The sequence below is a fragment of the Leucoraja erinacea genome, chromosome 8 (genome assembly GCF_028641065.1).
Source record: "Leucoraja erinacea ecotype New England chromosome 8, Leri_hhj_1, whole genome shotgun sequence".
Lineage (NCBI taxonomy): Eukaryota > Metazoa > Chordata > Chondrichthyes > Rajiformes > Rajidae > Leucoraja > Leucoraja erinaceus.
Genome location: NC_073384.1, coordinates 53,433,193 through 53,448,273, shown reverse-complemented (window position 1 = coordinate 53,448,273; position 15,081 = coordinate 53,433,193).

Genomic DNA, 15,081 nt, shown 5'->3' with positions numbered 1-15,081 from the left:
GTTCCTTACCTTCTCTCCAGAGATGCTGCCAGTCCCGCTGAGTTACTCCAGCTTTTTGTGTGTATCTTCGGTTTAAACCAGCATCTGCAGTTCCTTCTTAAACAACAAATAACATCAGGAAGTGTCACAACCTACCATAAATGTGCAAATCACAAAGTGCTGGTGTAACTCAATGGGTCAGGCAGCGTCTGTGGAGCGAATGGATAGGCGACGTTTTGGATTGGAAGCCTTCTCCCAACCCAAAAACATAATCTATCCATTCCTTCAACAGATGCTGCCTGACGCGTTGGGTTACTCTAGCACTTTGTGTTTCACTCAATGATTCCATCATCTGCAATTCCTTCTATTTCCATAAATCGGAGAGGATTTTTTGTGTTGTGTTTGCTTCCCTTTAGACAGTAAAAATTTTAACAGTTATCTGAGACAGCTGAATTCAGTAAAAGTATGCATACAATACTTTGATAGCCACACTGCAATCAGCACTTAGAACCACTTTACACATGTCTGCAGAAATGGGAGAAAAAAAACACCTCCCATAGAAGATATCAATGAAAGGAGATTTTTTTAAATTACAACGTTACTTTACACTTTCATGGAACAAGTCTGGGGATTTATATTTCGAGTAAATCAAAGTGATGAGTTAAAATGTATGTGACAAAAGACACAGTAAATCTGGGAATAATGATTAGGCAATAGTGAGCTGAAGATTGGGGAAAGTCATGAAGATTGCAGGAGAGAAACACTGAGGGAGGTATTCAATTTCATTGTAATGAAATTTGCGGAGAGAGCAAATCGTTGCCAGAATAACTTGGTTTATAAAGTATTCTATGAATCTTTAAAATTGGAAATCATGTTTTTATTGTTTCCTTTATATGGCTCAGATGGGATGGTGGGGGTGAACTGTTTATAATCCTTTCCCTGTGGAAAACTATTGGAATCTTAATGCATGTTCCATTTTATGATGCCTGGGGCAATGTGCAGTTTCTCAGCGCTCCACCTTCTCTTACTGTTCTAAGAATCCACTCTGGATATGCAGTAAGTAATAAACATCAAAACCTTGTGTACTGAATACTGAGGCCACAGGCAAAGACACTTATGGTGTACAGAAGACAATTGTTTGGCTGAGCAGTTTATAATAGTAATGTTTTCTGCAGAAAATTCACATGTTTAATTTTGAAGAAGTAAAAGTAAACACATGCTGCAGTAAAACACTGTGGGTGCTGGAAATACCAAAGTTCTGTGAGACACATTTTTTATAGTTCAAATTGATAACCTTTCACCAGACCATTCTTGCAAAGAATTTGAAAGTATCCAAAGAGCTTTTCACTGTAGCTCGGTACATGTGACAATAATAAACTAAACCAAACTAAACTAAACTAAACTATATTAACTGGATGTAAATATGGTATAAGGACAGTTACTCAGTCCAAAATATTGTATTCCATGAGCTTGAGTTGTCATGTAATCATATTTTTTGCAACATATTTAAAAGTGAAGAAAATGGCAGATGAAAATTAACTTGGATAAGTGTGAAGTAATGCAATTTACATAGTAAAACGAAGGCATTACATACATAGATAGAGGCAATAACAGTGCTGTGGAACGGAAGGTATGTGGCATACTTGCCTTAATTGGCAAAAGCATGAATACCTGATTTGGGGCGTCGTGTTAGAGTTGTACAAACCATTGGTTGGGTCGCATTTGGAGTATTGTGTGTATTTCTGGTCACCATGTTACAGGAAAGATGTGATTAAGACGGAAAGGGTGCAGTAAAGATTCACGAGGATGTTGACTGGTTTAGAGGACTTGGATAAAGAGAGACTGGATGGGCTGTGGTTGTTTTCCCTAGAACAAAGGATGCTGAAATGATGAGTCATAGAATCACACAGCACAGAATCAGGCCCTTCGACCCAACTTGCCCATGCTGTCAAGATGCCCCATCTGCGCTAGTCCCACTTGCACGCATTTGGTCTATAATCCCTCTAAACCTTTCCTTTCAATGTACCTGTCTAAATATCTTATAAATTGTTGTTGTACCTGTAGCTGTAGTACCTGCCTCAACCATCTCCTTTGGTAGCTCATTCCGTATACCTACCACACACTGTGTGAAAAAGCAGTCCCTCGGGTTCCCATTAAATCTTGCCCCTCTCATCTTAAACATATGTCTTCTGGATCATGATTCCCCTACTGTGGATAAAAGACTGCAATCACCCTATCTATTCCCTTCATGACTTTGTTTGCTCGTGTGTCAGATGATGTGCAGCTCGCTGTTGGCTTCTGTCGTCCTCCAACATGTTGACAGAATTGGTCGGCAGACGCATCATAGAGTGCATTGTGTCGTCGTTTCTGGGGATCGCCATGAGGAGGCTTCTGTCATGACCCCCCCTTCATGACTTGACACATTTCTATAAGATCACCCCTCCTCAGCCTCCTGTGCTCCAAGGAATAAACTCCTAACCAACCTGACCTCTCCCTATAGCTCAGGCCCTCAAGTCCTGGCAACCTCCACGTAAATCTTTCCTATTCTCTCTGCAGCTTAACAATGTCCTTCCTATAGCAGAGTCACCAAAACTGAACACAATACTCAGCAAAGTGTTGTACAACATTTCGACTTGTATACTCAATACTCTGATTGATGAAGGCCAATGAACTGAAAGCCTTCTTGACAACTCTATCTACCCGTGATATGATTTTCAGGGAACTATGTACCTACGCTCCTAGACCACTCAGCTCTACAACATTCCCCAGGATCCTGCTATTCACTGTGAAGTTCCTGACTTGGTTTGACAAAAACACCTCACACTTATCAGTGTAAAATACCATTAGCCATTCCTCAGCCCACTTGCCCAATTGAATAAGATCATGCTGTAATTTTTGATAACCATCTAAAGCAGCATCTTGATAAACCTATATAAAATCAAGAGAGACATAGGGTAGCTTGCCACTGTCTATTTCCCTTGATAGAAGTATCTAAAACTAGAGGGTGGTAAAAAGGAGACAGTTTCAAGGGGATCTGAGAGAATACATTTTTCATTCAAAGAGTACTTGATCATCTGGAGGTGGTCGCGGAGGAAGGAACAGTAACAACATTTAAGAGGCACCTTTCAAGTCCTTTAATGAATGGGAATAGAGGAATATGAAATTAATGCAGACAAATGAAGTTATTGTAGATATTATAGATAGGCATGATGGTTGGCATAGACAGTGGGCAGAAAGAAGTTTCTATGCTGTAGAACTCGATGACTATGTATATGATGCTTTTTTAACTGCGCCTTTTCTAAATGCCTCACCGTCAACAAAAGATATTTAAAGTGTTGTAAAGAAAAGAATCAAAGCAAACTGCACTTGGCAAAGTACCACAAGATCTAGTAATCATTATTCTATCCACACAAGATCCCCACCCTGCAGTTAAATGCACCCATATGAATCCAATCCGAGATGATTAAATCAGATTAGATAGTCCATTCGACTCTTGTTTTACTGACTAAAGACATGCTGCATTTGGACCAAGACTATAATATATCAGTTAATTTAAGGCCGCATATTGGCACAGCTGATGGAACTGCTGCCTCACAGCATCTGAGACCTGGGTTTGATCTTGACTTTGGGTGCTTTCCGTGTGGAGTTTACACATTCTCCCTATGAACACATGGGTTTCCTCTGGGTGCTCAAGTTTCCTCCCACATCCTGAGGATCTGTGGCTTTGCAGGTTAATTGTCCTCTGTAAATTGCCCCTATTGTGTAGGGAGTGGATGCGAAAGTGGAATAACATGGAACTAGTATGAACTGGTGATCAATGGTCGGTGTGGACTCAGTGGGCTAAAGAGCTTGCTTTCATGCTATACCCTTTAATCAATTAATCATCTTTCCAGTCCAAAACCTTAAGCAGAGGAGTGGGTCTTATCTTCATTGGCACACCTCAAACCACATTCTACTATACCTGACCTAACAAAAATTCACTGAGCTCAATTCTGGAAGTTTGGACTGCACCGCTTCCAAAGTACATTAAATTGCTGCTGAATGCGGGTCATGGATCTTCACTGTAAACATTAAATCAGTCTGTGATCTTGCCCTTTCCCATTCCCTTCAACAAAGTACAACAGAAGAATTGTTCCTATTGATCATATAGAGGTGTACTTGATCTTATGGAGGTGTACAGAATGATGAGTGGAATACATCTGGTAAATGCGCAGTGTCTCTTGCCCAGAGTAGGTGAATCGAGAACCAGAGGACATAGGTTCAAGGTGAGAGGGGGCAGGGGGAATTTAATAGATAACCTGAGAATTAACTTTTTCGCTTAAAGTGTGGTGGGTGTATGGGACGAGCAGCTGGAGGGGATAGTTGAGGCAGGCACTACTGCGACATTTAAGAAACATTTATGTAGGAACATGGATAGGATAGGTTTAGAGGGATATGGACCAAGCAAAGGTAGGTGGGACTACTGTAGATGGGATCTGTTGATCAGCAGGGGCAACATGGGCAGAAGGGCCTGTTTCCACCCTGTATGACTATGACATACATCAAAAAAAGATTGTAACCAGGGAGAAGAAACTATTAAATGAAATTAGAGTTTATGAGACAAAGGATTAGTTAAGCGGTAAGAACAAATGGGTCACATTTATGTTGGGATGGTGTGACTGATCAGATGCTGAAGAGATTGATAATGGAGTCCAGAAATTCAAGGTTTATATCTGTGACGTGCATGAAGGCACCAAGTGTAACATATCCATGTTGTCACAAAGCTGGGTGGCAGTGGAAGTTATGAGGGGGATACAGAGAGGCTTCAGAAGGGTGTAGGCAAGCTGTAAGTGGGCACGGGCATCGCAGCTGGAATATAATATGGAAAAATATGAGCTCATTCATTTCAGTAGGAAAAACAGAATAACTGAGTATTTTTTTTAATGGTGAACGTTCAAAGACCTCAGTAAAACCTGGGTGCCCTGGCATACAAATCACTGCAAATTGACATGCAAGCAATTCAAAGGCAACAAAGGGTCTTTGACCCGAAATCTTAACTCTGTTGCTCTTTCCATCAATGCCTGCTTGACCTGCTGAGTGTTTCCGGCATCTTCTGTTTTTATTTAAGGTAAATGGTATGTTGGCGCATATTTTAAGTGGATTTTTGGAGACTCAGTTGCAGAGTAAGTTGAAGATGGAGATCGAATTATTTTTTTGATATTCAGAGATTGAAGGGATTTAGCTTTAGTACAGGAACGTGGCAATGAGGTTAAAGATCAGCAATCATTTTACTGAATGGAAGCATGGCTTGAAAGCCTCATCCTCACTTCCATTTTTTAAGTTGGAACTCACTTCATTGACATCCAAATCTACAACCCTTAAAACCCTCAATTAATTAAAAAAAAACCCATTAAGCTTGATTCAGCAGCACTTTGGGGACAAAGTTCCAGACTTGTGGAAACCTTGTCTGATGCCAAGAACTGCCCTTCTAGTTCTCTGCTCTGGCATGTTGTGTATCCCCACTCTTTGCCTTACTATTGGGAGACACTATTGGGCACGCAAACTTTCATCATTGTTCAACTTCTGTCAAGGAGAAGCTATACTTCACCCTTGTTAGACCTCATTTGGACTACGCAGCTGCAGCATGGGACCCATACACAAATAAAAACATTTCTTCCATCGAACGTGTCCAAAGACAGGCAGCTCGATTTGTTACTAACACCTTTGAGAGAGAAGCGAGTGTCACCAAACTTCTGAATTCTCTGGGGTGGAACCCTCTCCAAGACAGACGTGAAGCTCACCGTTTGACCTGTTTTTACAAAATGTTAAATGGTCAGCTCGACATAGACTACAAGACCTACACCAAACCCAAACCAATTAGGAGCAGACAAGGGCATTTGATCCAATTTGTGATCCCAGCTACAAAGACAGATGTGTACAGCAATTTGTTCTTCCCCCGCACAATTAAAGCATGGAATAATCTCCACCCAACTATAGTTACCCAACCAGATGCAAATAAATTTAAAGTAGCTCTTTCTTCCCAAAAACCCTTTTTGGCTTAAGCCCTCCCTTCACCACTCTCCAGTTTAAATTCCATTTGGAATATTTTGGAGGACCAAGACACCAAGAATGCATCTTAGCTTCCCAAAACTCTTCCATTACATGCATTGACCCAGCTTTGTGCAGACCGCAATCTCTCCTTCTTTGCCCTGTGGCCAGCTTTTAACTCTCCATCTCCATGAAGTTGCTGGGAATATTTTTCCATTCAGAAAATTGAAAATGAATGCAATAATTGGTATTAAATCATTTTTCTATCCTTCATGCATCCAGTTAAACGTGACATTTCAAATCTGCAAATGAAAGCTTGGGAGGTTGGAGTTCTTAGTTAAAAAAACATTTTGTTTCTTGGATAATTCAGTTTCAAGCTGTTTCAAAACAAGCTGTTTCTTGGATAATTATTTGAGCAGTGAAACTCAATGATAAATCCATTTAACTTTAACATTAAATGAGCAAAATTATTGAGGTTTTTAATATAATGACGTATCAAATGTGAGTTATATCATTAATAAAGTCAGTGCTTGAAGAACTCCACTTGCTTTTCAGCTCTTGGTAACAGTAATTCCTTAGATGTTGCAATGGGAAACTGATTCTGTAGCTGGTCAGAGGCCTCTGTTGAATGCTCCTTTTTTTAATAGGATTTGAGATAAGAGCTTATTTTTTCTTAGTGAGCTGCATGTCCGTACCATTGCAAATAACAAGAAACATAGAAACATAGAAAATAGGTGCAGGAGTAGGCCATTCAGCCCTTCGAGCCTGCACCGCCATTCGATATGATCATGGCTGATCATCCAACTCAGTATCCCTATCCCTGCCTTCTCTCCATACCCCCTGATCTCTTTAGCCACAGGGCCACATCTAACTCCTTCTTAAATATAGTCAATGAACTGGCCTCAACTACCTTCTGTGGCAGAGAATTCCACAGATTCACCACTCTCTGTGTAAAAAATGATTTTCTCATCTCGGTCCTAAAATACTTCCCTCTTATCCTTAAACTGTGACCCCTAGTTCTGGACTTCCCCCAACATCAGGAATAATCTTCCTGCATCTAGTCTGTCCAACCCCTTAAGAATTTTGTAAGTTTCTATAAGATCCCCCCTCAATCTTCTGAATTCTAGCGAGTACAAGCCGAGTCTATCCAGTCCTTCTTCATATGAAAGTCCTGGCATCCCAGGAATGAGTCTGGTGAACCTTCTCTGTACTCCCTCTATGGCAAGAATGTCTTTCCTCAGATTAGGAGACCAAAACTGTACGCAATAGTCCAGGTGTGGTCTCACCAAGACCCTGTACAACTGCAGGAGAACCTCCCTGCTCGTATACTCAAATCCTTTTGCTATGAATGCTAACATACCATTTGCTTTCTTCACTGCCTGCTGCACCTGCATTCCTACTTTCAATGACTGGTGTACCATGATACCCAGGTCTCGTTGCATCTCCCCTTTTCCTAATCGGCCACCATACAGATAATAGTCTACTTTCCTGTTTTTGCCACCAAAGTGGATAACCTCACATTTATCCACATTATACTGCATCTGCCATGCATTTGCCCACTCACCCAACCTATCCAAGTCACCTTGCAGCCTCCTAGTATCCTCCTCACAGCTAACCCTGCCCCCCAGCTTCGTGTCATCCGCAACTTGGGAGATCATTCACATTTATCCCAGCACTTATACCCCACTGCATGCTGCCATGCATTTGCCCACCAGTCTCTATCCACATCCTATCCTGAAGTCCCACCTTGCTTTAGCCTCCTACGTGGGACCTCAAAAGCCTCACAGCTATAACACTGCCCCCCCCCCCCGAAAAATTCCCCCCCTTTCATAAATCCATGCTGACTTTGTCCATGTCATCCGCAAAATGTGTTGGAGAATTTTAATAAACTGAAAAATTATCACTAGACTAAACTGGTCATCCACTATCTCCCTCTGCGGGGTTACTACTTCCATAAGTACTCCAGAATCTAAAGATGCAAATGCATCCACTATCTGGCCCTGGGGATTTATCGGCCTGGGGAATCGGCCATTAATCAATTTTTACCTAACACCACTTCCCCGCTAACCTGGATTTCACTCAGTTCCTCCATCTCATTTAAACCCCGGTCCCTTGCTATTTCCGGCAGATTATTTATGTCTTCCTTAGTGAAGACAGAACCAAAGTAGTTATTCAATTGGTCTGCCATGTCCTTGTTCCCCATGATCAATTCACCTGTTTCTGACTGCAAGGGACCTACATTTGTTTTAACTAATCTTTTCCTCTTCACATATCTATAAAAACTTTTGCAGTCAATTTTTATGTTCCCTGCCAGTTTTCTTTCATAATCTATTTTCCCTTTCCTAATTAAGCCTTTCGTTCTCCTCTGCTGGACTCTGAATGTCTTCCAGTCCTCTGGTAGGCTGCTTGTCCTGGCTAATTTGTACGCTTCATCTTTTGTTTTGACTCTAGCTCCATCAGAAAAATTCAGTTTCAAGATATTGAACTAAAACCTGTTAAGCTGTAAAGTCGTTAAAAGTTGGTTCTCAGTCCTTTTAACAACTATTGATGAATCAATGTTGTAGGAAGGAAATGCAGGTGCTGGTTTAAACCAAAGATAGACACAAAATGATGGAGTAACTCAGCGGGCCAGGCAGCATTACCGGATAAAAGGAATTGGTTGATGAATCAATCTACATTACTGTATAAACAACATTATAAACCTCATTATCCCATTAATAACAAACTAATCCCATCCACAAATCCAAGGAGCTCATAAACTATCAATGCTTTTATCTGTAACGTCACTTCCTTTTATTTTTATGTAGTGATAGAACATGGGCATTGTATACATCAGAAAAACAAATACAGCACGCTATTGACATGCTAAAGCAGAGTTTTAGGTTAAGTTTAGTTTGAAGCCATTCTGTCCCATGGTTAGTCTAAGGGACTACTGATGAGAATATTCTCGAAGGGATACTCCAAGGAAAAAAGATATTTAACAGCAAACAAATTCACAAGGAAGAAGTGTGAAAGGGCATGAAGATATTGTATATACTGCTGCACTAACTATAAGAACACAATCAAATTTAGGCTCAGGATGGTCTGAATTAGATATTTGTTGTGTCTACCAGAGTTGGTTAGTATTGAGGCGATTTTCAACCAGGTAGTTGTATTAAGATATCACTGGAATTGTAACCAAAATGTAACACCTTGCAGTTGTAATTTAAATTCTATTTTCCATTCCTTTGCCCACCTTCCCAACTGATTTAGATTTTGTAAAGTTCAACAACCTTCCTTACTGTCCACTATACCTCCGAGATTTGTGACATCTGCAAATTCACAAACAATGTTAACTTTGTCATCAAAATCATGAATGTATATAACAGCGGTAGAACAAACGACCTCTATGAAAATGACAGTAACTATTCACTTTATAAAAGCCTCTCAAGATTTTATATACCTCAATTATGTCTCCCATCAACCTCTTACGCTCCAAGGTAAGAAAATCCTAAGCCAGCCTCTTATTATGACTTAAACCCTCCAGAATCAGTTACATCTTCACATATATTTCTTTGCACTCTATCCAGTTTCATTACATTCTTTCCTACAGCAGGGTTCCCAGACCTGTTTATGGTACTCCAAATTTGGCCTTACCAATGTCTTGTTCAACAGTAATATGAGATTCTAACTGCTATGCTCAATACCTTGACCAATGAAGGCAAATGTGCCAAATGTCTTCTTCACCACCCTATCAACCTCTGTCGACACTTTCATGGAATGTTGTACTCCCAGATCTCGCTCAGCTCTACAACACTCCAGTGGCTCTACCATTTACTGCGTAAGTCTGGCTCAGTATTCTCCTCCTAAAATGCAACACCCAGCATTTATCTGAATTATACCCCACCTGACATTCCCATGATTTCATTGTGCATTAATTTCTGAATCTCCTTGACAGCAAGCCCAAGGAAAAAAGATCAACATTCTTTAAAATTGAGAAAGAGTGGAGTATGTCCTTAGTGAGTGAATGGCCAACATGTTCAGACAGCTGTTCACGCAATTCTACCAGACTGATTCCTGGGATGTCAGGACTTTCATATGAAGAAAGACTGGATACACTCGGCTTGTACTCGCTAGAATTTAAAAGATTGAGCGGGGATCTTATAGAAACTTACAAAATTCTTAAGGGGTTGGACAGGCTAGATGCAGGAAGATTTTTCCCGTGTTGGGGAAGTCCAGAACAAGGGTATCACAGTTTAAGGATAAGGGGGAAATCTTTTAGGACTGAGATGAGAAAAACATTTTTTCACACAGAGAGTGGCGAATCTCTGGAATTCTCTGCCACAGAATGTAGTTGAGGCCAGTTCATTGGCTATATTTAAGAGGGAGTTAGATGTGGCCCTTGTGGCTAAAGGGATCAGGGGGTTTGGAGAGAAAGCAGGTACAGGATACTTGGATGATCAGCCATGAACATATTGAATGGCGGTGCAGGCTCGAAGGGCCGAATGGCCTACTCCTGCACCTATTTTCTATGTTTCTATGTTTCTGACAGACATACAGAGTTACCAATTTTCTCCACAAACGTTTCTAAGTTTTAGTTTTAGTTTTATGAATACAGCATGGAAACATGCCCTCGAGTCCATGCTGGTCATCGATCACTCATTTACAGCCGTTCTATGTCATCTATTCTCTACACATTAAGGGCACATTTATAGGCAAAATTAACCTGCAAACCTGCATGACTTTGGGTTGTGGGAGGAAACTGAAGCACCCAGTGGAAGCCCACATGGTCACAAGGAGAACCTGCAAACTCCACACAGACAACATCCGAGGTCAGGATTGAACCCGGATCTCTGGCGATGTCAGGCAGCAGCTTTACCAACTGCGCCACTTTGCCACCAAATGGCAAATATGTGAACTTAGACAACAATGAACCAGAAGCCCACAGACTGAATTCCTAGTAGCTATCTTGTGATCCGACAGACACACCTTTGCACATGGAGCTGCAGGTATGACAACACCTTAGCAGTATTTACTGTGCCTGCTCTTAAGGTTTAGGATTGGATAGGGTGTGAGTGATTCTGATGGATGTCTGGGCACATGTACATAATGAGCCTCTGGCTAGCTACTGGAAAGCATATGCAGCCATGCCGTAGTGTAAATGACAGAACCTGTAGCTTGTGTAACTTGGACCCTATTTGCCAAGAAGCAAAGGCCAACTTAATCCCAAGAGGATGTCATGAAGACAGACCAACTCCGTTACCTAAACATCAGGCTTTCCAAGCCTACGTGATGCTGCATCCAATGTAATTTTGTACTATCATGACCTACTTTACTTAGAGTAAGTGGCAAATTATTATAATACTTACTTTTGTTGTCATTGCTCCTAATGTACCCGTAAAGCTGCAGCAAGTAAGATTTTTTTTGTTCCATTTCATAACCGGCACATATGAGGCATATGCTTATCACTCTTGATCCCTTGATAATTCCTCAAATGCATCAGACTGGTGATGCTAGGATCATTTGATACCTCGTACACATTTCTTTAAAGGCAGAGGAAAACTATCAGAATTGAGAATACTTTCTTTGGCACCAGCTTTGCCGCTATGACTGGTTCTCCCCCAGATGACTGACTGCAAACATGCAGCCATTAAGACTTGTCATGACCAGCCAGGAGTTTTCATCAATCACTGTTCCAGTTAACTTGAATGGCAAAGAAAACGTTCCTGCAGTGCCTTTGGTCAGGAAGCAGTTGTGGCTTGTCATTTTTACTTGCATCTAACGCAATTGCAGACCGGAGCAGAGATTGCCAGGCAATTCTTCAGTCTGAAAGGCACATAAAACAATTTAAAATCGAATGTACTGTTCTATGTTCTGTGAATGTATTTAGAGGGGATCATGAAACTTGTACAACTGAGCAGATGCAAGAAAAAAACATGAGATGCATCACTCAGTTGCCTGTTGGGACTCCCAAGCTTTAATATAGGTCTTTATTCCCTATAATGTATTTCCATTCAGAGTCTCATGAGCCACGGTGCCAGTTCACGTCCTTGAGACCACGGCACAACAAAGAGAACTGAATGAAGTCAAGTAAGAGATATCAAGATCTGACGCTTCTGCATGGATTGCTAAAGGTGGAGGGAGAAAGAAAGAAGATGATACAAGATGATTATTTATCTATTTCACCTCAATCATTTCTGCTCTATTTGCAAATAGGTCTGCAGATAGCCAACACATGAAAGACCTGTCAACAACTTCCTGGCTGAAGTTTTGTTTATTTAGTTTAGTTTAATATTTAGTTTAATTCAGTTTAGTTTATTGTCACATGTACAAAGGTACAGTGAAAAGCTTTTTTTGTTGCGTGCTATCCAGTTAGCCGAAACACTGGACATGATTGCAATCAAGCTGCCCACAGTGTATAGATACAGGATAAAGGGAATAATGTTTAGTGCAAGATAAAGTCCAGTAAAGTTCGAGTAAAGATAGTCCGAGCATCTCCAATGAGACGGGTGGTAGCTCAGGACTGCTCTCTAGTTTGTGATAGGATGGTTAATTTGCCTGATAACAGCAGGGAAGAAACTGTCCCTGAATCTGAAGGTGTGCGTTTTCACACCTGTACCTCTTGCCTGATGGAAAATGGGATTGGTCACTGATTATGCCGATTATCCGGATAAGTGGTATATTTGAGGACAGGGTACAAGGTACTGCTGGTACTACAGAGACTGTTTAACACTATTGGCTGAGGATGAATTTTCATCTTGAACATCTAATGGGAAGTAATGAAACAGAGAAACATAGAAAATAGGTGCAGGAGGAGGCCATTCGGCCCTTCGAGCCAATACCGCCATTCATTGCGATCATGGCTGATCGACCCAATCAATAACCCGTGCCCGCTTCTCCCCATATCCCTTGACTCCACTAGCCCCTAGAGATCTATCTAACTATCTCTTAAATCCATCCAGTGATTTGGCCTCCACTGCCCTCTGTGGCAGGGAATTCCACAAATTCACAACTCTCTGGGTGAAAAAGTTTCTTCTCACCTCAGCCTTAAATGGCCCCCCTTTATTCTAAGACTGTGGCCCCTGGTCCTGGACTCGCCCAACATTGGGACATTTTTTCCTGCATCTAGCTTGTCTAGGAGCGAAATGGAAAGCCAGAGGGAGGGATATAAATGGAAGGGGACGGGGGATGTGGGGGGACGGGGGACATGGGAGGGCGGTGGGATAAAGGTGAAATGCAGGAATCAGGAATGGGAGATGAGTGTACGATGGAGGGAAAGGAGCAGGGTGACCGGGGAAGGGGTGTATAGTGAGAGAAATGTGTGTGCAACGGGAATGGGAGGGGAGGGGCTAGTGGGACATTACTTGAACTTCGAGAGTTCAATGTTCATACCATTGGGTTCTACGTTATCCAAGTGCAATATGAGGTGTTGTTCCTCCAGTTTACATGTGACCTCACTCTGACAATGAAGGAGGTCCATGACAGAAAGGTCAATATGGGAATAGGAATGAGAGTTTTGGTTAGCAACCTGGAGATCCAGCAGGCCTTGGCGGTCTGATCGCAAGCGTTCGCTGAAACTGTCGGCAAGTATCCATTTATAAATCCAAGCCCGGGGAATGACAAATTCTACCATCTACATTTGCAGGATAAAGTGGCATCTATGATTAAAATAGTTTTTCGTGGAAATGTTATGCGATAAAGCACGCTTGCAGCCAACAATACAAGTTGTTGGATAGCCACAAAAAAACTGGAGTAACTCAGCGGCCCAGGCAGCATGTCTGGAGAAAAGGAATAGGTGTCATTCCGGGCCGAGACTCTTATGATTTGTCACACAACAGATGATATGCGAGACGTTCAATTTGTACTACAAAGCAGTTTCAGGTTCAAATGTCAAAATCGTTTTGACTCCCGTTAGGTTACTCAGAAGTCTATATCAAACCATTGCCCCATGGAGTGTGTATGTTCCACACATGTTCTCTTTCTCGTTAATCTATCCAATCCAGAATAATACCAATGCGGGTGAAATCACGGGAAGTTATGTGCGAGGTTTAGTAGCCTGGTTGGCCCATCCTGTGCTCTTTGAAAGTGCAATCAAATTAATCCCATTCCCTTTCAGATTTTTCAATAGCCCAATAGTTTTTTCCTCATAAGGCAATTTCATGCATAATTCAATTCGTAATAACTAAAATGTCCATTGTCTGCTTATTTTTTTTTCCCCACTGGGATTCGTTTGAAGTTTCAGATGATTGAACTCATAGCTTTAAATTTAAAACCCATTTTTTCAGTAAATAGGGAAGATAATAAAATGCGCGTAATACCAGTATCTAATACACTGTCGAGGCTCAAACAAATGTAGATCACACCTTGAGATCTCAATAATAGTGAGTTCCAGGGTAGTGTTTTTACTGTTGGAGAATATATGAAATGGGAGAAGATGGTACATCTATGTGCAAATCACTAATGTATCTATTGATAAAATATCGCCTGTTAAATACCTCTCCTCCCACATCTGAACCAGGATTCCAGCACATGACTTGTTTTGTTAATGGCAATAAATGTATGCGCATCATCAGTCCCCTCATCTGATACTCACAGCTCTGCGTGTTGGAGTTCCCTGCACAGAGTAATGGTAAGAGGATTTGAAGGATTACAGCACACGAGAAGAGACCAATATTAAAGAACGCAGTGAACAAGTGGCGAAGATGTCTCAGATTAGACATGATCTGCCTTGTGACAGGAGGCATGAAAAATGATAAAGGGCTGGTGTGAATGGTGGAGGATTTGGGAGGACTGTGAGCAGGTAGACAGCAGCTATATTCACCCTTCTTAATCAAGTGAGATTTTAATTTCATTTAGAGATACAGTGTGAAAACAGGCCCTTCGACCCACCGAGTCCTCACAGATCAGTGATCCCTGTCACTCTCACCTAAATTTACAATTTTACCGAAACCATTTAACTTACAAACACAAAAGTCTTTGAAATGAGGGAGGAAACTGAAGAACCTAGAGAAAACACATGCGGTCACTGGAAGAAGTACAAACTCCGTACAGACAGCACCCCTAATCAGGATCGAACACAGGTCTTTGACACTCTAC